Source organism: Heliangelus exortis, chromosome 2, assembly GCF_036169615.1.
Source record: "Heliangelus exortis chromosome 2, bHelExo1.hap1, whole genome shotgun sequence".
Taxonomy (NCBI): domain Eukaryota; kingdom Metazoa; phylum Chordata; class Aves; order Apodiformes; family Trochilidae; genus Heliangelus; species Heliangelus exortis.
The window spans coordinates 86,180,334-86,200,348 of record NC_092423.1 but is presented as its reverse complement, the minus strand read 5'-3'; the positions used below and the strand labels follow the sequence as shown (position 1 = coordinate 86,200,348).

General features: G+C 42.1%; 1 protein-coding gene across 2 annotated transcripts in view; it reads right to left on the bottom strand.

Moving 5' to 3' along the window:
- The window catches only part of LOC139792890 (poly(rC)-binding protein 3-like), a 510,075-nt gene extending 491,729 nt beyond the window's left edge, over positions 1-18,346 (bottom strand). For both annotated transcript variants that reach the window (XM_071736835.1, XM_071736837.1), the window contains exon 1: positions 17,856-18,346. The gene's annotated coding sequence lies outside the window, so the exon portion shown is untranslated. The remainder of the gene's footprint in view (positions 1-17,855) is intronic.
- Positions 18,347-20,015: the final 1,669 nt, after the last annotated feature.

The following is a 20,015-nucleotide window of genomic DNA, read 5'->3' as shown; positions in this document are numbered from 1 at the left end:
TGTTTGACAGGATGAGATACAACCACTCTCATAAAAAAGCCCTGGTTTCATGGGCTGTATGCTTCCCAGAGATGAGATGAGATGAGATGAGATGCTCTTGGTCACTGTCCCACAGCACTTGCTTTCAGCCCCAGTTTAACAAGTTTGCCCCAGCACATGTGTGACTGCCACTGGACTACCAAAACTCCTTTAATGTTGTTACTCCTGATCTTCACTGCCCGTGTAAAAAAGCATCAACTAAAAGCCTGACTGGAATAAAAGGAGGAACCACGGCACCAGGGGACTGCAGACTTCTGTAGGATGGAGTAGTAGTGGTCTTTTGAGCCACAGACCAATGCACTTTCAGGCCCAAACGTAGCATGCAACAGAGGCGATTCCAAGCAGGCAGACCACTTGGGGAAGGCCAACACAGGTACTGCCTCTAGAAAATGTGCTGAAATGGCACCAGTCTCCCAGCAGAAGTGAAAGTGTTAACCAGAAATCTTGTATAAATCGCATTTTTCAGGAATCACTCTGTTCCAACAGATTGTGCAGCACTATTTTTTCCCACTCTTTCTCATACAAGCACCGTAGGCAAACTTTCTAATTAGAGCAGCAGATGTATGCAGCGCCATGTCTCCGTGAAGTTATTTTGCCCAACCCAAATTTTGTCACTAGCAGCCAATAATTCCTTTGTCTTCTAAGGGTTTGAAGTGGCCATATAAATTATTTAAGAACATACCAAGAAAAGGAATCAATTTAAAATCTTCTGGGAAGCCCTGTTATAAAACAATGCATGTTCAGATTTCATTCACAATATTGTCTTTTTAAAAATACAATATTACTAATTAAAGCTTAGTGCATTAGACCATTAGAACCTGAGTGATTCATGACAGCTTAACGATCTTGCTTATCATTTGCGCTCTAATTTATGGGGAACTAAGAAAAAACAAAGGAAAAAAAAAAAAAACAAACAGCCAAAGCCATTTGCAAAACTGAAACTCATCCAGAAATTGCTTGCAGTAATTTCTCCTGAAAAGCAACTTCACTGCATGTAAGTGCTATGCTGGTAAGAAAATGCTTCCTATCAATAATTAAAGTATAACGAAAGTTTCAGTATTCAGAAGACGCTCTCAAAACAGGGCTACAAAGAAGAAAGTTTCTTTTCATTCAGACTTTTCACATTTTAAATCTCGTAACACTCTTCTCCAAGACTCATTTTAAATAAACTATTTAATGAAATATATGACTATTCAAAATGCACCAGAAGCTGCAAAAACAGTGAAAATTACCATACCTCTAAAAAAAATTGCAGCATTAAACTGAAGTCTACACAGTATCAAGAACCCCTTAATGCCAAGGGTAGCCATGAAAAATGTGGCTAGTTAATGTATGGAAGAGTTACAAACAAAAACACTACAGGGAACCACTAAAAAAACTTAGTTTTCTATTAATCTCGTTTTCTACTATCTACTAATCTAGTTCTACTAATCTAATTTGATTTCAAGTGTTTTATTTGTCTAAGAAGGTCCAGCCATTGACCTATGGCCAGGAGTACATCAAAGGGTCTGCCCGGGGCCCACTAAAGACAATCTGTGGCTTCCTTTTTGTGACCAGTGTCTTCCCCATTTGTCCATGCACATATTTGGATGAAAATTCCAAGGACTAGACTGTATTTTGAGCTTTTTCATGCCATGCAACTGGCATCAGCAAAAGGACATGAGAGTTACTGGAGACAAGAGGAGGAAGGCAGGAAGACAACTCTCATCAGCCTTTTATCAGCCCAACAGTCTAAAATAACAGTAATTCTGCACACTGATTTAAAATATCCACACCTAATACTGACAAAGACAGAAGGTTAGCAGGATTTTCAGAGAGGTCCTTGACATAAAATCCTTTTTAATATTGACAGAAGTTAAGAGACTGAAACACATTAGAGGGGGATTTTCCAAGAGGCCTAAGTTTTCATCCAGCTGATATTCCTGTTTCCGTACTCTGGTTATTATTGAATTCCACTGCCTCCACACTATGTGAAAGCTTTTTTTTTCTAGGAGGCAGGAGAAGCATCCAAGCTAAGGATAGCCAGGATTGCTGGTGTTCAGCAGCATCCCTCAGGAGACAAACAGTCCCTCCACTGCCAAGTAGGCCCCATCAGCCATGACTCCCCTGCTCAGGAAGTTTGCAAACCATCATTCAAGTGAGATCTGGTAGGCTGGGTCAAAATCTGAAGCAGGCTAATGAGCAGTAAGATAACTCCCTACACATAGGTGGGTCTGAATAAGGCTACTCTAAGCAAACTGAAGCTGGAACATTTTGAAGGCAAGCCAACCACATAGCTAAAACACTGGAAACACTGCTGCAATATAAACGCTGCATGATTACAAAGGGATGCTGGGCTTGGCATTAAGCCACCAACCCTGGGACTGAGGAGATGCTGGCTTTGGAAACAACTGATGTCATTGTAGCCTGAAGAAATAATTAAACCTCTAACTAAACATTTTTTGATACCTTAAGTTTTAAATGGTTTCATATTATGGAGCTACTCTCCTATGTGGTCTGTGTGGAACTAAGGTGACAGAAAATAACTGGACCGAGAGAAATAACTGGACCGAGGGGACCATTTTTATAAAAAAGCCCTCAGGTTTGTGGTGAGAAACATCAAATTTGGAATAAACTCTCCAGGTCAGTCTCCCTAATTCTGACTATCGAATGGAATGAATTTTAAGTATAAAACAGGACCAGTAGTCCACTCAACATTTTCCCCCAATGTCCTGCTGCAGAACTGGGAGTTAGTCTTGTTGCTTAACAAACCACTCGCCTCTAACACTGAATAAGGAGTCACTCTGATCTGTCAGCAAAGCCACTGCCTGTCATGTTCTGTGGCTGCAGCTACTCAAACTTGGAGTCACCAATACCTTCTCTACCTCTTCCTGTGCATCAATCTTTAATTACAGTTACTACTTAAAAAGAGAGCTAAGTAGGGCTTAGCTCAATGTAGGTGATCGCACTTGAAATACAGGTAACTTCTTTTCAGGAAATTCAAAACTCTCTTCAACAGGATTTTTGTTTAGCAGGCTGTCATACACAAGTACTGTTGGTAATGGAGTCACAGAAATTAGATCTGGAGTTATCTCAAGATGCTACCTGTTTTTCAACACTTAAATGCTCCAATCAACATTTACTATGTAGATTTGCATGGCATTATAGGCCACAGCTGGTACTTCCAGCTCCAGTACTCATCCAATTTTATCATTGCTTGATTCCTAACAGTCAAATATAGTAAACCTTGGGCTAAATACTTCCATGTCCACCCCAAATCCCCAACTCAAAAAGCTAGACATCTCTAATTTTGCTTTTCTTAGCTTCATCTCTGTTACACCATTTCATTTTCTTCTGGCTTTTTTTCTTTATATGTCCCTCCCGATTTATGGAGCACCTAAAATTTTCAAAAGGAGTGAGAATTCCTCCATAGTTTGTATGACCTTACTATAAAAATGTTGACTTTATTGATTTTTTTTAGCCATGCAAAAGTAGTCCATGGATAACAAGAGAGATGCTGCCCACAATATGAAAACTCTTTTGCCAGGGCTTCAATTGCAACTCCAAACCGATCCTGTGCTGTCCGAGGAATTGCAAAGCTCTTACAGCTTATTTGTTATGATACCTCTCCCTGATGTCTTGATTCTCACCATAGCAACAGCACGTGGAAACAAATTGAAAATCAAAAAGCATCCAAAGATATGACATAGTATTATTACTTTCGTGTGTGTGTGTGTGTGTGCCAGATAAACAGCTCATTTTTAATAAAAAAAATAAAAATCTGTTGAGATTTTTTTGTTGTTGTTTTTTTCTTTTTAACTTAGAGCAACATAAACACCAGTTCTGTGTACATTGCTGCATTCTTTTCAGCCACCATAAACACTCTGGTTTTCAGAATAGAATTAGTGCAAAGGACTTCAGGCTTCTTCCCAGACCCAGCTTTTGTGTACACACACACTGTCAGTCTTTCCCCCCACACAGATCTTGAATCTTTTCCCTGTCCATGTCTGCAAGACAAATATGACTCAGAGGTTACTCCTACAAACACTCAGATGAGAACCTGGAGTCCCACTAGTTTCAACAGGAGAAATCCAATCAGTGAAGTTATTTGCCCATGTAGGTATCCATAAATCATAATGCTGTGACACATACCCTTTTCCATGAAGAGGATGTCTACACCAGGATGAAAGGTTGCTCGTTGTTAATGGACTAACACTTTGCAGGTAAGGTGCAAAGTCATTCTGCAGGCAAAGCAAATGCCAACAGCCCCTGGAGAAAGCAAAAAGGAGTGCCTGGTGTTGGGCAGCTGCTACAAATTAGTTACAGCTGCTTCATTGACTGGGGGATTTTGCTCTTTTAGATATTCCTATCTGTAGTGTTCCTGTAGCATTGTTGTATTGGATACTACTAATTGTAGTATTTTTAAATATCTAATAAATAACAGAACTCTATCTTATCCATCCATATTAATCTTCTGACAGAAGATTAATGACAAGTAATATAGAAAGGTGGTGCTTTTTATTAAAATGACAAATGCAATAGTTTCATTTTAAGTAATTAGTAAGGTACCTGTATAACATATTGGTTTATGAAATAATTTGGATATACCTAAATTTGATAAAGACAGTAACAGTTATATCAATCTAACTAGAAAGCATTCACCTTTCCTTGTGAAACGTTGTTTAAAATATTTCATGTATAGGTGACTTTAAAGTTGCAAAAAAATTTCAAAGATTCAGTATCATACTTTTTTACTCCTTTGTTTTTGAGAAAGAACAGAGAACACAAAATGAAAATAGGGAAAGGGAAGGGAAGGGAAGGGAAGGGAAGGGAAGGGAAGGGAAGGGAAGGGAAGGGAAGGGAAGGGAAGGGAAGGGAAGGGAAGGGAAGGGAAGGGAAGGGAAGGGAAGGGAAGGGAAGGGAAGGGAAGGGAAGGGAAGGGAAGGGAAGGGAAGGGAAGGGAAGGGAAGGGAAGGGAAGGGAAGGGAAGGGAAGGGAAGGGAAGGGAAGGGAAGGGAAAGGGAAGGGAAGGGAAGGGAAAGGGAAGGGAAGGGAAGGGAAGGGAAGGGAAGGGAAGGGAAGGGAAGGGAAGGGAAGGGAAGGGAAGGGAAGGGAAGGGAAGGGAAGGGAAGGGAAGGGAAGGGAAGGGAAGGGAAGGGAAGGGAAGGGAAGGGAAGGGAAGGGAAGGGAAGGGAAGGGAAGGGAAGGGAAGGGAAGGGAAGGGAAGGGAAGGGAAGGGAAGGGAAGGGAAGGGAAGGGAAGGGAAGGGAAGGGAAGGGAAGGGAAGGGAAGGGAAGGGAAGGGAAGGGAAGGGAAGGGAAGGGAAGGGAAGGGAAGGGAAGGGAAGGGAAGGGAAGGGAAGGGAAGGGAAGGGAAGGGAAGGGAAGGGAAGGGAAGGGAAGGGAAGGGAAGGGAAGGGAAGGGAAGGGAAGGGAAGGGAAGGGAAGGGAAGGGAAGGGAAGGGAAGGGAAGGGAAGGGAAGGGAAGGGAAGGGAAGGGAAGGGAAGGAAAGAATTTCAGTCTGAAGGGACCTACACTGCTGACCAAAAGTTAAAGCATGTTCTTAAGGGCATTGTCCAAATGCTTCTTAAATGCTATTAGGCTCACGGCACAGACCACCTCTCTAGGAAGCCTGTAACAGCATTTGACCACCCTCTTGTTAAAGAAATACTTTGTAATGTCTGGTCTAAACCTCCTCTCATGCAGCATTGAACCATTTCCACATGTCCTACACCTTGATCCCAAGGAAAGGAGCTCAGCACCTCCATCTCCATGTCCTCTCCTCAGGAAGCTGCAGAGAGCAATGAAGTTATCCCTCAGCCTCCTTTTGTCCAACCTAAACAAGCCCAAAGCCCTTAGCTGCTCAGGACTAGGACATGCCTTCCACCAGCTTTATTTCCCTTCTCCAGATGACTTCAGGGATGTTCACATTCTTAAACTGTGGGGCCAAGAACTGCACACAGTACTCAAAGAGAGGCTGTACAAACGTTGATCCACTTAACTTTTCAAAATAAAGCCATTTCAAGTAAATTCTTGAAACATAAAAAGGCTAGCAACTTGTGTTTCCTGTTCTCTATTTACATAACAGGAACAAAAATAAATATACATGTTCTTTTTCCCAGTAATTTTAAAATTAGAAAATTAGTCCAGAATCAACACTAGCTAATTTCCAGCTTTCCAAATGAAATTTAAGTAGTATATCCACATGAAATCCAATGCATTCTTGATTACAACTATCAGATAGTCTAAGCTGAAAATACTTTTGCTTAGAGCATAATGGTTTCCTCCTATTTAGAAGATTAATGCTTAGAATATTTTATCTGTTTAAATGTTAAAGTATCAACTCTCACCAATTTAACATAATCCAGAGGAGAAACAGGATTTTTTTTCAAACAATAAACAAAGCTTCCTCCTGTCTTACTTGAACTATTTATAGTAAGAAACTAGAACTAAGCCAAATGAAAATGAATCTGCAAAAAGCCTGTAGAGCACTATGCCCTGGAAGCTCCAACCTACCCCAGAGAGAAATGCAGGTACAGCACTTGACATTTCCCTCTCTCTGGAACTCAGTACTGCAGATTGGTGCAAGATTAGTCACCACAGAAATAAGGAGCATGACCAGGACTCTGTTGTGTCCTGCGTTATACCATTGTCTATCCTCCACAAGAATTTAGGAGCTAAACTCTGTCTGGCAAGAATATTGCTTTTTAAGGCTAGCACAGGAAGACAGCAGGACTGCTCCAAACTTTGTGGAAGGAAATACTGTGCAGAAAAGGACACTCAACATCAAGAATAAGTGATAAGGGGAAACATAATATTAGCAGGTGATAATCATTATTTAAGGGGAAAAGAAAGCAGAATACTGAAACTGATGGCACTATGAGAACAGAAAAAAAATCCCTAAATATTTGTAAAAAAGAGTTTGCTCAATAAATGGAAGGATTTATTTAATATCTTGGCTGTAAGAGCAAGGCAATGAACTGGATAACCCAAAAGAATCAGTCATACCTTATTTAGGATATGCAATTCTTTATAGGTATATGGTTAAGGGAAGAAAAAGAATAATTTAAAAAATATGTTATGAAAAGATATCAGAACCTATAAAACATGATCAAAGTAAAATCTAAGATCATCAGCTAGAACTCATGATTTCTTAGAATTTTAAAATAATTTATATAAATAAGTTAGCTAAGAATTTTCTAATACATCTTTTATGCTAGTCTAGACAGCATTAAATCATCTGCCAGCATCTTATTTCTCACAGGGCTGGGTAAACTGTTCCTTTTTCAACCATTCCCTTCAAAGAATGTAATTCCTTATGTGCTTTTTGTGTGTGTGCATGCATCTGCATTTTCATGCACAGTCTAATGTCCCCATTTAATATTTTTTAAAAATCATTAAAAAGATATTCAACAAGACCTAGGAGCTTTATATTTAATTTATTACAAAACTTACTCTAAAGTTTGCCTCCTTTTCTCTGAAGGAATTTTATCCTGAGTTTCTTTTTATTTTTCTATATTGTTTCTTCTTATTCCAAGAGAAACTTAAAAGTAAGCTTAAGACATGCTGCACATGAATAGCACGTTGCAGGGGTTGTGAGGCAAAATGAGGCAGAAAGATGTTTTGTTTGGAAGCCATAAATATTACATTGATAAAAAGCAATGAGGTGAAGTAAGACCTGAGTCGCAGGCACTGCTCTGCTCCACCATGGTCAGGAGGGACAGAGTAGACATCTGTGAGGGGTATGGTACTCCCAGACCCTCTGTCACTCCACCTCTGCATGCTGAACCACGGGAAAAAAAACCCCACTTGAGCACATAATTAAAGATGTCATCAGCAGGCATGCCTAGAGATGCTGAATTAAATACACAGGCAACACAAATACTGTCTTTTTGTAACTTTTAAATGCTTGACTTTGCCTCCTAAGAGTTTTGAGCATCTTTTTTCCTCTGCATGCAGCCATTTAAACAGCTCACTATAAATAATGTCCCAGGTGACTTCTTCCTTTCCTTGTGTTATCACTCTAAGTCTTCCGAGCCAGCTTCTCTTCTAAATAATTTGTAACTCAGAATCTCACCAGGACTTTCAGACCAAAAAGCACAGATCTATCATCAGTGCAAGTCAATTTTATGTTGCCCTTTACTATGTCTGACCCTGCCTCTTTGCCTTGAGGCAACTGTAACTTTAATATGAGCAGTTAGTCAGCTGGATCAAGGATCTGATCTGGACAAATTTTTCTTTTTTTGTATTACCAGTTACAGCACATCATTCTGAGGAAGGAAAGAGGAGTGTACATGACCCCCTTTGCAGCAGCAACTAGTATTTAGATCAATAGTATTTAGATCAACTTAAACTATCTTGGAACTACACTTCAAATTGAGAGTGTGTAGCTCCCTTCCACCTGCCTTTTCCCCTTCTACCATTACTTGTGCTGTCTTTCTTTCAAGCCAGTCTCCATCTCTAAATTTTTCTTGCGTATTTTCTCTCTCATATTCCATTAAATCTTACGAAATCCATCCTTGTGCAATGACTTTCCCTCTTCCATTCTCTCTCTTAGGGACTCCTCCATGATTATCTTTTTGCATTTTTGGTTATAAATGTACTATCTTACCCTTTTGCAAAATTCTTTCCTTGATTCCAACTCCCTTACTAACCTTGACGCTGTCTCTCATTGCTTCTCTCTTCAAGCTCCACATACAGGTGCCACACATAAGCAAAATCTGAGTGAAAGAGCAAATTTAGAATTTTCTTTTAAGATTCTGGCCTTGAAGATGTAGCCTGAGCTTGCTCTTGCAATACACACTGGGAATATCTCAGAGGAGTAGTTGATCTCATTGTATCCATATGGCACTGCAGATTTTACCTTCAGACTTGAAAGAACCACAAAATCCTCCCCTTCCCAGGTTCTTCCATATTTCCAGGCAGGAAAACCCTGCCAATCCCAAATGCTAATACAAGCACTGGTCCCCACTCAAAAAGAATAAGGAGACTTAAAATTCAGGCCTGTGGCTAGGAACATTCAAATCTACAATTCTTTTCTTGTCTTTAATCCACACTACCACTGAAAGGAAACTACAAAAAGAAAAGAGAGGAAAATAATTTCTCCTCTCCTGTTCCCTCATTTTACTATCACTGCACTTAAATTTTTCTTTCTGTACTACAAAATGCAAGTAGCATTTCCTGTGATGGCTAATTAGCTGATGTCTGTACCAGAATCATCAAATCATCATGGCTGGAAAAGACCTTCAAGATCATAGAGTCCAACCATCAGTCCTACACTACCTTAACCACTAACTCAACTCCTGAAGTGCCACACATATCCATTTTTTTAACACCGCCAGGCATGGCGACTCCACCACCTCCCGCGGCAACCTCTTCCAATGCTTCACCACTTTTGGTGAAGAATTTTTTCTTAATTTCTAACCTAAACCTCCCCTGCTGCAACTTGAACCCATTACCTCTTGTCCTATCACTGATCACCAAGGAGAAGAGGCCAACATCCGTCTCACTACAGCCTCCTTTGAGGTGGTGGCAGAGAGCAATGAGGTCTCCCCTCGGCCTCCGCTTCCTTCCTCACGCTGAACAGACCCAGTTCCCTCAGCCTCTCCTCATCAGGCCTGCTCTCCAGACCCCTAATCAGCCCAGTTGCCCTTCTCTGCACCCTCTCCAGAACCTCAGTGTCCTTCCTACACTGCGGTGCCCAAAACTGGACACAGTACTTGAGGTGTGGCCTCACCAAGGCTGAGTCCAAGGGTAAGATCACCTCGCTGGCCCTACTGGCCACGCTGTTCCTGATACAGGCCAGGATGCCATTGGCCTTCTTGGCCACCTGGGTGCACTGCTGGCTCATGTTCAGCTTCCTGTCGATCAGCACCCCCAGGCCCCTCTCTGCTGGGCAGCCCTCCAGCCACTCCTCTCCCAGCCCCAGGTTGTTGCGGCTGAAATACAGGACCTGACATTCAGCCTGTTGAAACTCATACTATTGGCCTTGGCCCATCCATCAGGCCTGTCTAGATCCCTCTGCAGAGCCTTCTTGTCCTCAGGCAGATCAACACCTCCATCCATTTTAGTGCCATCTGCAAACTTACTGAGGGTGCACTCTATCTCCTCATCAAAATCATCAATAAAGATGTGAAATGGGAAAGGCCCCAGCACTGAGCCCAGGGGAACACCACTTGTGGCAGGCCACCAGCTGGATTGACCAAACTCTTTGGACCCAGCCATTCAACTAGTTTTTTATCCAATAAAGGATACGTGCATCCAAGCCACAGGCAGTCAGATTACCCAGGAGAATGCTGTGGGAAACGATGTCAAAGGCCTCTCTAAAGTCAAGGTAGACATGCACAGCCCTTCCCTCACCAGGTTAGTCAAACTGGGGCCTGCCCGTCATAAACTCATGCTGACTGGGCACAATCACCAGGTTGTTTTCCATGTACCCCATAATGGTATTCAAGACGATCTCCATCATCTTCCCCAGTGCTGAAGTCAAATTATCAGGCCTGTAATTTCCCAAATCAATCTTTTGTCCCTTGTAATATATGGGGGTTACATAGACTAATTTCCAATCTGACAGTACCCTTGCAGTCAGCCAGGACTGCTGGCATAGGATGCCAAGTGGCTTGGCAAGTACTCCCACCAGTTCTTTCATCACTCTTGGGTGCATCCCATCCAGCCCCATAGACTTGTGGGCATCTATATGGTGTAGAAAATCACTGATCATCTCCTCCTGGATTGTGGGGAGGTCATACTGCTCCTGGTACCTGTCTCCTGGCTTAGGGAGTTGGGCTTCTTCTTTATAACCAGTCCTATTGCTAAAGACTGAGGCAAAGAATTCACTAAGCACCTCAGCTTTTTCCTCATCCATTTTCACTCTTGCACCCAATAGGGTATGGAGGATCTCCCTGGCTGTTCTGTTAATACTTTTATAGAAACTTCTCTTGCTGTCTTTCACCATAGAGGCCAGATTAATTTTCCCTTTCTAATTCTCACCTTGTATAACCTCACAACATTTTTGTAGTTGTTCTGAGTGGCCTGCTCTTTCTCCAAAGACCATCAACTCTTCTTTTCTCCCCAACTGCAAACCAAAGCTCCCTTTTGAGCAAGGCTGGTCTTCTCTGCCTCTGGCTTGCCTTATAGGACATGAGGATGTCCTGCTCCTGTGCCTTCAAGACTTCTTTCTCAGGAAGAGTCCAGCCTTCCTGGACTCCTGTATCCTTCAGAACTGAATCACAGAATGGGTTGGGCGTGAAAGGACCTTGAAGATCATCTAGTTCCAAGCCTCCTGCCATGGGCAGGGACACCTCCCACTAGTCCAGGTTACTCAGAGCCCCATCCAACCCGGCCTTGAATGCTTCCAGTGATGGAGTATCCACAACCTCTCTGGGCACCCTATACTAGTGTCTCACCAGTGTTTCACTTCTGACATACAAAGAACTGCCTATGAAACATTTATCTGCTTTTAGAATTCATAAAGCATTTTCACATTAGGTGAAAATCTAAATATACCAAAATAACTTCTTGCACACAGATGGACAGTCAGCAACATTAAGGTAAACATTAAATCTGAACTATCATATAGAATGAATATATTTTAAGTGTTGTTATTCTTAACATGTTCTCTATTTAGACCTCAGATTTAAGTAGGACTTTAACTCGATTCTTGCAACACACCACTGATTGATTCTGTGACAGGATGAAATAAATTTAAAGTGCCAAGGAATTTTAGTTTGGTGATGCAGACTGACTGCCTGGAACATGAGCCATCTCATACAAGATAATTTTTCTAAGATAATGATGATGATACTTCACATCTTCCCTGTTGTCACTGTTCTACAAGCCTGTTCATGAGTCTTTCACTTCCACTGAAGTTGAGGAGCTATTAAATACAACCTGAATTTAGCCTTAACTATACTATCCCATTGTACAGGTAGGAAAAGTGTCACACGAATACTGCATTAAATGCCACTTCAGGAGATATTTGTCAACACTGCAACAAGAACTCCCAAGACATAGATCATGCCTCTGTAATGGTTAAGTGCAAAATAAGCCTTGACTTTGAATTTTTACATTTTTTCTAGTTTAAATCCTTTCCCACTCATTACTACAAGTCAAAAGGTATAAACCTGTTCAAAAGCTACACAAATGAAACACAACACACTTCCCCATTTGTATCACAACAGGAGAAAGAACCATTCACATTCTTATCCAAATGGAAGTATTACACTTGCAAAGTTCTCCCGTTCTACTGTGTGACAACCTTTGCTGGATTATATAAATTTCATTAGGATCCTGCAATGGCAAGCTACTGGGATTTTGTCATATATAGGAACAGTCCTCGAGTCCAGGGAAGCTTAGAAGTACATCATGACTACATGCTGACTACCCCAGAAAGACAGATACCCTTGTTTTTTCTGAGAGGTTTTTTAAGCCCACCTCAGGGTCCTATTTACTTCCCAGCTGAGGCTCCCTGTCTTTCACCACATTGTCACTGAGTACTGGTGTATCCCTACCTGAACTACTGAAGCAGCCATCATGACCTAGAGGTGTTGCCCCAAACTTCTACCTCTGACTTGTAAATACATTTTAGATCCATATCGCAGAGATGGAACTATGGCAATGATAAGAGAACTGTAAATTCATGACTGTTTATTCTATCAAAGCTCAAATAATACAGGCACTTTGATTTGATTAAAATTGTTATACTTTCACTGCAGATCAAAAAAAAAAAAAATCTTTAGGGGAGCTCCAGATGACTCATTATAAAAGATCCTGTTGCATGCACAGTGCCAGAAAGTTTGAAAAAGACCTTGTCACTTGTGTCATTTATATTCATGAAAGTGGGATAACAACCAGTCATTAAGAGGGCTAAATTCTCACCATGCCTCAGTGGCCTACCCTAAAATCTCATTATCAAACTAAATCTTTTTAAAAAGCATACAGAAATTACTGCCTGAAGTTGATAATTGATAATAATCCTTTTGCAACTATTTCTAAGCAAACTGGGATACAAAAATTTTAATCAAATGATGCGCAGTCCCGAACCATTGGCACCTCCTAAAAACAGATGAAAGCAAATTCAAGATTTCATCTTTCACTTAAAGATTATAAGCATTTTGCTTCCCTATAGTCTATCAAAGAGTCCACAGCATTTAAATACATCTAATGCCCAGATAGGAAAGTCACGGACGTTGTGAGGTAAACAGATCCATAATCATCAAAGTGACAGGATTCATGCACCCCCTTAAAAGCATTGCCTGTTAGCAGAAATCAATAGTGGGTTGCTACTGATACCACTGCAGCATTGGAATAGGTTACAAGCAAAGAATTACAGTAATGGCTCAAATGGGAGAAACTGGCCCCACTGCACTTTAACCAGGAATTAACTCGGCTGCTCTAAACCCATCCCTCAGGACAAGAGTGGTCATGAGGACCTACTGAGTCTCATTCTGAAAAAGAGGATTCCCTTTGTATTACATTTGAAAACGTGTCTCCTCTCATGAATGTGAGATTTCATATTGCTGTTGAACAAATTTTGGACATTTTACCTGCAACGTCACAGCTATTCCTGCATTTGGCTGAGGTTGGTGAAGCCATTACGTTGCATTATTGCAAAGTTAACAAAATATTCTTCTCCCCAGAAACCCTTTCTCCACACAAAGCAGCCTCCAGCCTACACAGGCAAGTAGGGTGTAACAACTGGATCCAACTCCAGGGAAAAGTGGCATAAATGGAAGCAGCACAAAGAAGGAATGCTCTAGCTGAAAACACTCCACAACTATTTTTCACTTGACCTCCTGCAAACAGTTGTTCATCAGACAGCTGTGCTAGCTCTACCAGACTGTAATTAAGTCTTCATATCTCCCCTAACACAACGAAAGGCAGATCACTAAAACCAAAGCACGAGATAAGAGTTTAACACTTCGAAGGATGATAAAGCAACTTGGTATTTTAGCCCTGAAGCACACAGCCACTCCAGCACCAGATAGATATTCCACTTCCCTTAAGAGCCACGCTCTTCCTTTCCCTGCCATACCCAAGCTCAGGTCACTCCTGACACTCATCCCCGTTCAACACCACCAAACAAAGCCTGGAGCTTCGTCCAGCACCTGGCTCTTCAGAGTTACACATGGTTCCCAGGAGGAAATAATAATTTTCTTCTAGGTAAGCAAGTGCAGGAGAAAAAAAAAATCTATTTTATTGAAAAAAAGTATATTTCTAGCAGACAAAGCAGAAACAAAAAGACAGATTTACATAAAGTAATCTCACTCACCTCAACATTTCAAAATTACAAATATGTACTCAGATTGAAACATACACACAGTACCAACTACCTAGTAAAGAGAGGGTTACAGAGAAAAATGGATTTGTTTCTTTTCAAATGGATTATGGTACTGCTTTGTAATGTATATTGTGATTGCATTCTGCATGGATACAGATAACAACACTTCACCCCATCCTGAAAATCCTAGGCAACGCTGTGATAGTTTTCCTTTATTTTGTTAAAAATTTTAGAAAATCCAGGATTGATACACCATCCCCAACAACTATGTCCAAATGTAATGGCAATTATGAATGCTACTGCAACTGATGGGTAGTTGCAATTTAAGACAAGATGATATATACATGTTCTTCATTTGTAGAAGCAATTGGACTCCTTGGACTAAGTATTTTACACTGATATTGCTGAACAATGAAGTGCAAAAATACCAAAAAATAATTTCAGTTGGCTAACAGTAGAGAGAAATCCCATTTTACTTTTATAGCAATAAGCTCCACAAAGTCAGAGTGACTTATGAACTCTTCCTCCATTACTTTATTTATAGCAGTTCACAGATTTATAAGGCTTGTTTCAAAAACAAACAAACAAAAAAAAAGGCTTTGGAGGTGAATAAATCTAAGGCTTGAGGTTTTATCCAAGCCTCAAAAAATAAAATGAAGTTTCACCTGGGTTACTGCATTATAGAATAACCTAAGTGTTGGTGTGTTGCCATTCAGATCAACGGGAATGACGACCAGCTCAAGCTCCAGGTTCACCTTGCTTCAGCACTCTGGTCTTTCAGTTATTACAATAAAGAAACACATGACTTGGTCTTTTCTTTTCTGTACAAATATACTTCATCCTTTTTTTTTTTTTTTTTCCTTCACCAGTGTCAACAGCTAATCAACAACCATAAGGAACTCAGTGCACAGATCTGTGAACACTGCTTTTTTTCTCAGACAGCTGAAGGCTTGCAACAGAATTCTCTTAAAAAGACCTTGAGAAAACCAATGCTAAACTTGTCCATCTACTGAGATATTTTAGTGTTCCTGTGGTAAAACATTTACTTGTAAACATATTGTACGCATGCAATATAAAATCTAAGCACAATAAAACATTGCAGATCTGTTGGCAGTTGTACCCTGAAATATCTTAAATCCTAATATGTTTAGATAAAAAAATCCTCAGGAGGAGTGCTGAACATAAGCAACTCCTAGTGACTTCAGAAGGCGTTGTGGATATTTCAGCCTTCGCTGGATTAAAATGAGGAGGCGTGATTTTTATCACAAGAACCAGAGATCTCCTGTGCCACATGTGATTTTAACAGCAAACTCAATCTAATGAAAAAAACTGTACCACATCGTGGCACTTACCAAAAAAATGTCTTTTCCCACTAGTCAGGGCTCAGCAGAACAGCAGCTGACAAGCTAAAATGCATCAGCCTTATTTATTTATTTAAACTGCTAATGCACTGTGCTGGTTTTCCATCTCTTTTTCTCACTCCTGAATACCTTGAGGGATGATGTACCAAGCACATCAGGCGTTTCTCCCCTCACTGCTCCCAAGCACTACGAATGGTACAACTCACTCGAACCATGCTTTCTGCTTTCACATCAGTCAGCCACAGAAGAAAAAAAAAATCCCAAGGCAAACTTGTGCAAAATATTTTAATGTAGACTAAGAAGAAAAAGAAATTATGAAATTACTCCTGATGGCACAAGTCTACTTCCATGACTATTCATTTTTGTTAAACATCATCTACTCAGCATGTGGAGAGATAGGTTATTTTGGAATTCCATTAACTAGACAGGCAACATTAATGTCCCTGTATCCATCCATCATGGAAGGCCTCAAAAAAAAGACAATAGAAACCTTATTTGTGCATTTGTAAGCTTCTAGATGCAAAAATAATTCAACGTTACAAACTACATGTAAAAAGTGCTCTTTCATGTACCTTGGATCCATTAGATTCCATAATTAGATTCAGGTTTCACAAACAAGTGTAATAATTTTAAGCTCTCAATTTCTGAAACTGTGTATCATTGTGCAGTCAGTGTTTCCTACAAGTTCTTAAGCAAAATCACCTGCTTGTTTTGAAACAAACAAGGGAGATGTGAAATATCCATTAAAAAGAGCTAGGGGCTGCTACTTTGCTTTGTATTAGATGACACTTTGCAAATAGCACCCTGCAAGTTTTAACTCCTTGTTAAAATGGAACTAAATTCTGTATTATCCCATTTTATAAACATAGGTAAAATACTTAGCTGAAAGCACACCAAAAGACTGGGGGGAAATCCATGAAACAGATAAATCACTTGATTGCCTCTGAATAATAAATCGCACCCCAGCAGATTTATAATAGGCTGTTTTACTGTAGAAACACATTTCTCTTGTCAATAGGAGCAGTTAGCTGAACAGCTGAAGAAAGAAAAACAGTCTAAAAAAACTTTGGAATTGGGCAGTAAACCAGGATGCAATACTTCTGCTGGCTGGTCAAACTAGTCATGTTTCATCTCGCTTTTTCTCATCAAACACTAATGTGACAGCAAATGATCCATTTGCTCTGGATCTCAACGGTATTTCCCCCACTTTTCCCTGGAATAACACTGTCTCGGGCTGCTGAAGGAAGAGAAATGCCATCAATTCGTGTTAGCCCTAAAGTTTTTCCTCTCAGCACTCCTCTACCAAGAAGCCAGGAGAGGAATAAGAGCCATCACCTTGAAGGTGCCAGTAATGATGTATGGAAGGATGTCCTGGAGCACAAGAGACCGAACTCTGTGGAGAGCTCAGCAGCTTTCCTGCATCCCTGACCGATTTCTCCATCAGCAGTCTCTGCCGTGCTCCTCGTTCTACGTACAGTGGCTGTTTGGAAGCTGCATCACTCATCATCCCACAACCACAAAATACAAATACACTTCACACGCACATACGTACACACACTCAAGACACACGTGCACACGCACACTCGCTCCCGCCCCCCCCTCCCGACATCACATGCAATTCCTTCCAAATCCCTTGTGTGTTGCTTAAAAACAGAAAACAAGCACACACACACACCCTCAAAAAAATAACCAAAAAAAAAACCCCAAACCCAAACCAACCAAACAAACAAACAAAAAAAACCACCAAAAACCAAACATGCAAAAAACCCAAACCAAAATATAAAGAAACAAAAAACACCCTACAAACACCCCCAAAACCCAACAAAACACAGAGAGGAGGAGGGAATGAGGGGGGAGGGGAGAGGGGGCAAAAGAAAAAAAAAAGAAGCTTTTTTTTTTTTCTTTTCCTGCTGTTGCTGTGGCTCCCAAGCATGCAGTGATAAGGAAGAGTAGTTCCCCACTTTCATCAGCTAGCTACATCCTCGGGATAAAAGGGAGCAGTCCGGAATGATGCTGAGGCTGCAGGAGGGAAAATAAGGCTTCACAAACAAGCCTGACTCCCCACGAAATTCTCTCCTCCGCATCCCCTCCTCCCTAAAACCTGCCCTAAAGGGGTGGAAAGAAAAAACAAAAAAACAAACAAACAAAAAAAAAAGACCAACACACAAGGAAAAAAGTGATGAAAAGACACAACTCACCTTAACAAGGGGTGTTGGATGGGGTCAGAGAGGAGGAAGGGTATATAAAAAGATCTATTTTTAGCAGAGGTTGTGATAGTATTGAAACACACAGACACAGGGTTTGAAAGCAGGGAGAAGAGTATCAAAAAACGAGGGGAAGAGAAATTATCAGGAAGGTGCAAGTCAGCCTGGCAGGAGAAAGAAGAATCCCCAAGAAAAGAAAAAAATAAATGGAAAAAAAAAATGGAAAAAAACCCCAACAAAACAAACCAAAACACAAACCACCACCAAATGCCAAGAGGCGAAGGAGGGAGAGCGTGGCGGTGCCGGGGTTTTGTTTTGTTTCTCTTGGCTGGGGGCGGGCGACGGAGGCGGCGGGGCGGGCGAGGGACCCCTGGCTGCCTCCCCGCGGGGCTGCCGGCGGCTCCGGGCGGCCGGGATCGCTCCTCGCCCGGCTCCGGCGGCTGCGGCGGGCGCGGCGCTCCCGCTCCCGCTCCCGTTCCCGTTCCCGCTCCCGCCTCGCTGGGGCTCTGCAGCCGCGTTCACGCCGCCGCCGCTCCTCGGCCACCCCCGCGCCCGCGCTCCCGCCGCCGCCCGCGGGCGCCCCCCGCCGCCCGCCGCTGCGGGCCGGGGCGCGGCGGGGAAGCTCCGGGGCAAGGGCGGGGCGGCAGCGCCCACGGGCGGGGGTCCCGAGGAGAGGCGAGGCGGGAGGGGTCCTCCGCGGCGGCAGCGCCGGTGGCGGGAGGGCGGGGGCTGGTGGTCGCGGAGGGAGAGTTGCCGGTGCGGCGTCCCGGGGAACGGAGGTCCCCGTCGGGGGTCTTCGTGCGGGGCCCGTCGCCCCTGCTGCGCGGAGCCTTTGCACGGCACCCGTGGGGGAAAGGGAGTTCGGGTTTGGAAGTGAAACTTGGGCGGTCGGGCTGTTACTCGCTGAATGCTGCCGGATCCGCGGCACACAAGCCGTCTGTCTGTATCGCTAGGAGGGCACCGAAAACGAGCTGGGAGGGTGAGAACTGTACTTATTTTCATTAAAAGTAGTAAAACTGCTTCCAGCCTTGCCTTTAATACGGCAGTGGGGCTTCACGGGGAGAGGCGCCAGCAGATGATGTTCATTTGTGATCCAAATGGAAGCTACTTGCAGCGTTTTGTTGATGAGCAGTATCAGAGAGTCACATTTGTCTTAAACAGCTGACAAAATCCAGCAAACATTTAGATGTTTTAGAAGCAAGCTTTTAGCCGACTTGTCACCCCCAGAAGCACTTGGAAACCAAAAATAAATTTTGTGGAAGTGTTTTTTTTTAGTTTGTTTTTTTTATTTGGTTTGGATTTTTGTTTCTTTTTAATGCAAATTAACATAAAAACCTTGGACACCTTATTACATTTTCACTGTCTAGATTGAAAAAAAAAATTAAGCAAAAGGGGGAGAATTTAAGTGCAGAGGAATAAATGAGCTTTAAAAAAGTATTTTATTTCTATCTACAGGGCTATTAACAACTGTAATTCAACGTGTCTGTTTATGACTTGTGATTTCAGGTTGGCATCGTCCCATAAAAGATGAGAGCAAACGCAGACCAAGCTGTCAGATCCACCACTTGCAAACAGTATATGAGCTCTGTGTGCTTCTGCACCACTGCTTCTCTGAGAGAAGCAAGAGTCCATATGCTAGAAGGATATGCTCCAGTATGTAAATTGATGCTAAGACACTTGTTCAAATTACAATAATTTGTTGATACCTGGTAATAGGTGAAGCCATCTGGAGTAAGTTGTGGAGGTGCCGGGGTAGGCAATGGTTGCTCCTAAATTCTGGCCTTGGTACCTAGAGGGAGGGAGGGCAGTGTATGAACCTGCTGCCAACCTGACTCCAGCCTGACAGGCAGCCCAGCTGAAGCCATGGTGATGGCCAAACTGACTGATGCTGGTACCACTGGTGTTGTATGGCAGCAGAGATGGAGTGGCCAGTTTCAATCCCTGGTTAGAGCATGGCTCTGGTCTTGCAGGCACCTTCCTGAATGCTCCCACAGGGGCTCTTGGGAGCACACTGGTTATCTCTGTGATCTGGCTTCCCAGTCACTCAGCAAAAATACAGGGGTAGGTAAAATATTTTGAACCCACGTCTTGGTTAGAACCAGAACGTCTTTGCTAAATGGATCATTCATTAAACAGAAAAAGACATTCTCGGAA